This window comes from Sciurus vulgaris, assembly GCF_902686455.1.
Source record: "Sciurus vulgaris genome assembly, chromosome: X".
NCBI lineage: Eukaryota > Metazoa > Chordata > Mammalia > Rodentia > Sciuridae > Sciurus > Sciurus vulgaris.
This window is the reverse complement of record NC_136471.1, coordinates 25,479,871-25,488,587: the sequence shown is the minus strand read 5'-3', so window position 1 is coordinate 25,488,587 and position 8,717 is coordinate 25,479,871.

Below are 8,717 nucleotides of genomic sequence, written 5' to 3'. Positions count from 1 at the left end.
CAAAATGGATTAAGGACCTTGGAATCAGACCAGAGACTCTGCAGATTATAGAAGAAAAAGTAGGTCCCGATCTTCAACATGTCAGCTTAGGACCAGACTTCCTCAACAGGACTCCCATAGCACAAGAAATAAAAGCAAGAATCAATAACTGGGATACATTCAAACTAAAAAGCTTTCTCTCAGCAAAGGAAACTATCAGTAATGTGAAGAAAGAGCCTACAGAGTGGGAGAATATCTTTGCCAATCATACTTCAGATAGAGCACTAATCTCCAGAATCTATAAAGAACTCAAAAAACTCTACACCAACAATACAAATAATCCAATCGACAAATGGGCTAAGGAAATGAACAGACACTTCACAGAAGAAGATGTACAAGCAATCAATAAACATATGAAAAAATGTTCAACATCTCTAGTAATAAGAGAAATGCAAATCAAAACCACCCTAATATTCCATCTTACCCCAATTAGAATGGCGATTATCAAAAATACAAGCAACAGGTGTTGGGGAGGATGTGGGGAGAAAGGTACACTCATACATTGCTGGTGGGGCTGCAAATTAGTGCAGCCACTCTGGAAAGCAGTGTGGAGATTCCTTAGAAAACTTGGAATGGACCCTCCATTTGACCCAGCTATCCCACTCCGTGGCCTATACCCAAAGGACTTAAAATCAGCATACTACAGAGATACAGCCACATCAATGTTCATAGCTACTCAATTCACAATAGCCAGACTATGGAACCAACCTAGATGCCCTTCAATTGATGAGTGGATAAAGAAACTGTGGTATATATACACAATGGAATATTACTCAGCCATAAAGAATGACAAAATTATGGCATTTGCAGGCAAATGGATGAAATTGGAGAATATCATGCTAAGTGAGATAAGCCAATCTCAAAATGCCAAAGGACGAATGATATCGCTAATAAGTGGAGGATGACACATTAAGGGGGGGAGGGAAGGGTTAATGTTAGGGTTAGAGTTACGGTTAGGGAGGGGGGCAAGTATGGAGGAAGAAAGCACTGTATAGAGGGTAAAGAGGGGTGGGAGGGGTGGGGGGGAAGGGAAAAAATAACAGAATGAATCAGACAACATTACTGTATGTAAATTTATGATTAAACAAATGGTATGCCTTTACGCCATGTACAAACAGAGAAACAACATGTATCCCATTTTTTTACAATAAAAAAAAAAAAAGAAAAAAAAATGTGATAGAAAGGCACAAGATGTAAGAATAACAGGGACAAAGAATTCCAATAACAGCCTGGCTGAGCATTAGCCTTTTGAATATGTCCTTAACTACTAGTATAAAAAATTATCAGTAAGGAAGGGCAACCACTGACCTAAATGCTATTGTCTGTGAAAAGGTTATTCAGAAGCTGTGTATTTGGCTCACAGCTGTCAGAACCCTGCCAATGTTTGTCCAGTGGTGAGCATTTTGCAGAATAAGGGCAGAATATGATGCAAAAATTGCCTTGTCAGCCAGATAGAAATGTGCCAAATAGTGAGAAGACAGCTTAGCATGTTATTGTGTTTTACTTCCAGGATGATCCCCAGAGAGGCCAAAGGCTGTCCAGACACTTGGTCACAAGCCCCATGAAATGCTATATAAAAGCAATCACAAAATTTCAAAGGAATATAAAGTCACTCTTTTGAGTGATGCTGTGAGCAGGAAGGACATCAGATAATTTAATTTTGCTTCACAAACCTCTTCCAGGCAGTACTTGACCAAGAAGTAGGTACACACAGTTGGCTAATAATACCCAAAATAAGCAAACATTCATAGTTTGTATCATTATTAAGAAATAAAGTAAAATATTTGCAACCAAATCACATAGATGTGATTTTACTCTTTGATCTTATATTCAATCTTATATGCTCTTGTCAATTAGTTGGTCCAGAGTTGCACTAATTCTGAATATGCTTCAAAATATCCAAGGTTTTAGTATGGATGGTAGCCACATTGGAGTAGAGTATGTTTTCTATCTGAAAATGATATCTTACACCCCTAGGCACGATAATGCACAACACTGGTATTGAACCACATCATGGTGTATTGAAACAAAGAGAATGGAAATGAGGTCAGATTTTTGGATGTTTTTTGACAAAAAATAAAATTTCATGCTTAATGCAGAGTCAAATATATTGACCTTTAGTTATTAGTACCTAAAATAAAGCTAAGATACAAGAATGAAGCTTTGCTAAAGTTCCAAACTTGTATATTTTCTCCTAAAAACTATCAATAACTTACTGTTACATTTTTTAATATAATTCCAAATCACACTGCCTTTTTTTTTCTAGCCTTAGTGTGGTATAATTGAAAAAAGTGCATAAAGTATACAACAGGATGTTTATGTATATGTGTGCGTGTGTGTGTGTGTGTGTGTATATTGTGGCATGATTGCTATAATTGGGCAAATTAATATATCCTTTTCCTTACATAATTAGTATATATTTTTGTGTTGTGACAGCATTTAAGAAAATTTCTACTATCCAACCACAGTATTATTAACTATTGTCACTATGATGTGCACTAGATCTCATGACTGATACATCCTGTAAACTGAAATTTTATGCTGTTTAATCAGTATCTTCCCTTTGCCCCCTCAAATCCCAGCCCCGGACAACCACCAATTTATTTTCTGCTTCTACAAGTTCTACTTTTTAGCTTCCACATATAAGTGAGATCATGCAGTATTTGTTTTTTCTGTGCCTGGCTTATTTCACTTAACATTATGTCCTTGAGTTTCATCCATTTGTTTAGTAGTAATAACCATAGCAATTTTTATTATTATTATTATTTTTTTAAATTTTTATTATTTAAAAAAATTTTTTAGATTGCATTTTGATTAATTGTACACAAATGGGGTACAACTTTTCATTTCTATGGTTGTACACAATGTAGATTCACACCATTCATGTAATCATACATGTACATAGGGTAACGATGTCTGTCTTAGTCCACCATTTTTCATACCCCACCCTGCTTCCCTCTCATGTTGTCACAAATGTAAGCTCAGGGGCACGGTTAGCGGCCAAATAAAATTGGGCAGAAAGCGGCTGAAGCAAGCATTATTAGAATTTGGCCCTCGGGTGAACTTCCCAGTCCCTGGGGTCAGAGTGGGGAGCCGAGAAAATCGCGCAAGGCCCTGGCTGCCCAGGGTCTTGATAGACTGGAATGGGCGGGGGTCCTGCTGAGTGACAGGTGGAGTTAAAGGTCAGCAGGTGGAGTTAAAGGTCAGTGGAGTTAAGGTTCAACAAATGAAGTTAAGGGTCAGTGGAATTAAGGGTCAACAGGTGGAGTTAAGGGTCAGTGGAGTTTTCTTGTCTGTTTGATGGATCACCGTTTGTCGCGCTGCCTTTGGTCTCAGTTGCTCTGCTCTCTCTCATACAGTCGCCCAAATTCCTAACAACAAATAATAGCATCTCATTTTTAAAGTTAAATAATATTCCATCATACATATCTACCATATTTTCTTTAAAATTTACCTGTTAATGGATACATAGACTGATGACATATTTTATCTATTGTGAATAATGCTACCATAAGCATGGGAGTGCAGATGTGTCTTTAACACACTGATTGCATTTCATTTGGATATGTATCCAGCAGTAGGATTGCTGAGTCATATGGGAGTACGATTTTATATTTTTGCAGAAACCTCCACAATGGTTTCTATAATGATTGTATAAATTTATGTCATCAGAAGCATTATATCAAAAGTGATAATTTTTACCTCCAAAAAACTTGTTATATTTTGTCTTTTTGATAATGACGATCCTAGTAGATTTGAGGTGATTATTCATTTCGGTTTTGATTTGCATTTCTCTGATGACTGGTGATACTTAGTATTATTTCATATACCTTTTGGTGATTTTTATGTCTTCTGAAATGTCTGTTCAGATAATTTGCCAATTTTAATTGAGTTGTGATAGAATTCTTCATAAGTTTATTCCCTTATTCAATAAATGGTTTGCAAATAGTTTTCTCAATCTGTAGGTTGTCTCTTCACTATATTGTTTCCTTTGCTTCACAGAAACATTTTAGTTTGATGTAACCCCATTTATCTACTTTTAATTTTGGTACTAATGCTTTTGGAATCTTGTCTGAAATAATCATTGCCCAGACCAATGCTGGGGAGCATTTTCCTGAGGTTTTCTTCTACTACTTTTATGGTTTCAGGACTGATGTTAAATTTTTAATTCCTTTTGAACTGACTTTTGAATATTATGTGACATAAGTGTCCAATTTTATTCTATTGCACATGAATATACAGTTTTCCCAAAAGTATTTATTGAAGAAAAATGGTCTTCATTGTGTGCTTGTTATGGTTTGAAAGTGAGGTGTCCCCCAAAAGCTCATATGTGAGACAATGTATGAAGGTTTGGAGGAGAATTGATTGCGTTATGAGAGACTTAACCTAATTAGTGAATTAATCACTGATGGGATTAACTGAGTGGTAATTAGAGGCAGGTGGTGTGTCGCTGGATGAACTAGTTCATTGGGGCGTGACTATGGGGTATATATTTTGTCATTGTCTAGTGAAGTTTCTCTCTGCTTTCTGATCATCATGTGAACTGCTTCCCTCTGCCCTACTCTCTCATCGTGATGTTCTGCTTCATCTCCAGCCCTGAGGAATGGAACCAGCTTTCAATGAGGTAAGACCTCTGAAACCACGAGCCCTCAAATTAACATTTCCTCTTCTATAATTTTGCTGGTTGGATCTTTTTGTCACAGTGGCAAAATAGCTGACTAAAACAATGCTCTTGGTAATATTGTTGAAGATAAATTAACCATAAATATATGATTTATTTCTATACTTTATAGTCTGTTCCACTTCTCTCTATATATATATTTATAAAATATGTATACATATATTTATATCCACATAGATGTTTATATACATATATAGAGATAGATAGATATAGATGGATAGATAGAGAAATACTATAGATTTGTTGAATATTTTGAAATCAGGGAGGTTATGCCTTCAGGTTTGTTCTTTTTGCTCAAGATTGTTGTAGCAACTTGGGTTCTATTTGGTTCCCTGTAAGTTTTAAGATTGTTGTTCTACTCCTTTGAAAAATGCTATTGGACTTTTGATGGAGATGGCATTGAATCTGTAGATCTCTTTGGTTTGTATTGATTTTTAAAATTTCTCTTGAGGTTTCACATTTTTCAATTTAAAGTTATTTAACCTTTTGATGAAATTTATTATTAAATATCAAATTATGATATTATAAATGGAATTTTTCTTAATTTGGGGTAGTTTGTTGTTACTGTGCAGAAATACAACTTTTTTTTATGTTCATTGAATGCAGCTGACTTTTGTGTGATGATATTTGTTCCTACAACTTTCTTGAGTTGGTTTTAGTTCTGAGGTTTTTTATTTTCTTTTGGTGGACTCTTTAGAGTTTTCTAAATATAGGGATATATCACATACAAATAGAAGTAATTCACCATCTCCTTTCCAATTTAAATGTCCATCATTTATTCCCTTGCTAATATCTCTAAGTCTTCCAACACTGTTGTGTAGAAATAATGGGAATGGGCAACATTATAATATGCCTTATTATAGAGGTAAAGCTTTCAGCTCTTAACCATTGAGTATGATGTTAACAGTGGGCTTATTATACATGGACATCATTATATTGTGTACATTCCTTCTGTACATATTTTGTTCATTTTTAAAAATCAGGACAGGTTATTGATTTTTTTTAGTGATTTTCACTGTCATTTAGATGATAATATGATTTTTTTCTTTCATTTTGTTAAGGTGTTGTATCACATTTATTGATTTGCCATGTTGAATCAGCCTTGCATTCTGGGATAAATCCCAGTTGATGAGAGGCTAATTTTTTTAAAATGATGTATAATGTATTTTGCTAGAATTTTGCTGGGGAATATTGTTTTTTGTTCATCAGGGATACTGACATGCAATCATCCTTACTTGTGGGTTCAGTTTCTGTCTTTGGTTCTGGATAATTTTGGTCTTATAAATGGAGTTCATAAATGTTTCTACCACAATTTTTTGGAAGAGTTTGAGCAGGATTTGACTTAATTCTTTATTAAATATTTGATAGTAATATCAGTAAAGGTATCAGGTCATGTGCTCTGCTTTGCAGGAAAGTCATTGATTCATTCTGTTATTTTTTTCTCCCCCCACGCCTCCCACCCCTCTTATCCCTCTATAGAGTCCCTCCTTCCTCCATTCTTGCCCCCTTCCCACCCCTTATATGTGTCATCATCCGCTTATCAGTGAGATCATTCATCCTTTGGTTTTTTGAGATTGGTTTATCTTACTTAGCATGATATTCTCCAACTGCATCCATTTGCCTGCAAATGTCATAATTTTATTATTATTTATGGCTGAGTAATATTCCCTCCTATATATATACCACAGTTTCTTTATCCATTCATTAATTAAGGGGCATCTAGGTTGGTTCCACAATCTGGCTATAGTGAATTGAGCAGCTATGAACATTGATGTGGCTGTTTCTCTGTAGTATGATGATTTTAACTCCTTTGGGTATAGGCCGAGGAGTGGGATAGCTGGGTCAAATGGTGGTTCCATTCCAAGTTTTCTAAGGAATCTCCACACTGCTTTGCAGCGTGGCTGCACTAATTTGCAACCGCACCAGCAATGTATGAGTGTACCTTTTTCCCCACATCCTCTCCAACACCTATTGTTACTTGTGTTCCTGATAATCACCATTCTAATTGGGGTGAGATGGAATCTTAGGGTAGTGTTGATTTGCATTTCTCTTATTACTAAAGATGGTGAACATTTTTTCATATGTTTGCTGATTGTTGTAGTTCGTCTTCTGTGAAGTGTCTGTTCATCCTTAGCCCATTTGTTGATTGGGTTATTTATATTCTTGGTATAGAGTTTTTAGAATCCGTTTTATATTCTGGAAATTAGTGCTCTATCTGAAGTATGAGTGGCAAAGATTTTCTCTCACTCTGTAGGCTCTCTCTTCATATTGCTCATAGTTTCCTTTACTGAGAGAAAGCTATTTAGTTTGAACCCCTCCCAGTTATCGATTCTCGCTTTTATTTCTTGTGCTATGGGAGTCCTGTTAAGGAAGTCTGATCCTAAGCTGACATGTTGAAGATTTGGACCTACTTTTTCTTCTATAAGAAGCAGGGTCTGTGGTCTGATTTCAAGGTCCTTGATCCATTGTGAGTTGATTTTTGTGCAGGGTGAGAGATAGGGGTTTATTTTCCTTCTGCTGCATATTGATTTCCAGTTTCCCCAGCATCATTTGTTGAAGAAGCTATCTTTTGTCCATTGCATATTTTTGGCACCTTTGTCTAGTATGAGAAAATTGTATTTATTTGGGTTCGTGTTGGTGTCCTCTAGTCTGTACCATTGATCTACCTGTCTATTTTGGTGCCAATACCATGCCATTTTTGTTACTATTGCTTTGTAGTAGAGTTGAAGGTCTGGTATTGTGATATCCCCTGCTTCACTCTTCCTGCTGAGGATTACTTTAGCTATTCTGGGTTTCTTATTCTTCCAGATGAATTTCATAATTGCTTGCTCTATTTCTGTAAGGTACGTCATTGGGATTTCAATTGGAATTGAATCTGTATAGTACTTTTGGTAGTATGGCCATTTTGACTATATTAGTTGTGCTTATCTAAGAACATGGGAGATTTTTTCATCTTTTAAGGTTTTCTTTAATTTCTTTCTTTAGTCTTCTGTAGTTCTCATTGTAGAGGTCTTTCACCTCTTTTGTGAGATTGATTCCCAAGTATTTTATTTTTTTCAAAGCTATTGTGAATGGGGTAGTTTTCCTAATTTCTCTTTCTGAAGATTCATCACTTATGTATAAAAATGCATTGTATTTATGAGCATTAATCTTATATCCTGCTACTTTACTGAATTCACTTATGAGTTCTAAAAGTTTTCTGGTGGAATTTTCTGATTCCTCTAAATATATAATCATGTCATCAGCAAATAGGGATAGTTTGAGTTCTTCTTTTCCTATTCATATCCCTTTAATTTCCTTGGTCTGTCTAATTGCTCTGGCTAGAATTTCGAGGACAATGTTGAATATAAGTGGTGAAAGGGAGCATTCCTGCCTTGTTCCAGTTTTTAGGGGGAATGCTTTCATTTTTGCACCATTTAGAATGATATTGACCATGGGCTTAGCATAGATGTCCTTTACAATGTTAAGGAATATTCCCATTATGTCTATTTTGTCCAGTGTTTTGAGCATGAAGGTATGCTATATTTTATTAGATGCTTTTCCTGCATCTATTAAAATAATCATGTAATTCTTGACTTTAAGTCTATTGATATGGTGAATTACATTTATTGATTTCCAGATGTTGAACCAACCTTGCATCCCTGGGATAAAACCCACTTGCACTATTTTTTGAATATATTTTTGCATGGGATTTGCTAAGATTTTGTTGAGAATTTTTGCATGAATGTTCATTAAGGATATTGGTTTGAAATTTACTTTCCTCCATGTGTCTCTGTCTGGTTTAGGTATCAGGGTGATATTGCCTTCATAGAATGAGTTTGGGAGGGTTCCCTCCTCTTCTATTTCATGAAATACTTTGAGAAATATTGGAATGAGCTCTTCATTAAAGGTTTTGTAGAACACGGCGCAGAACCCATCTGGTCCCAAATTTTTCTTTGTTGGTAGGCTTTTGATGACTACTTCTATTTCATTACTTGAAATTGATCCATTTAAATTG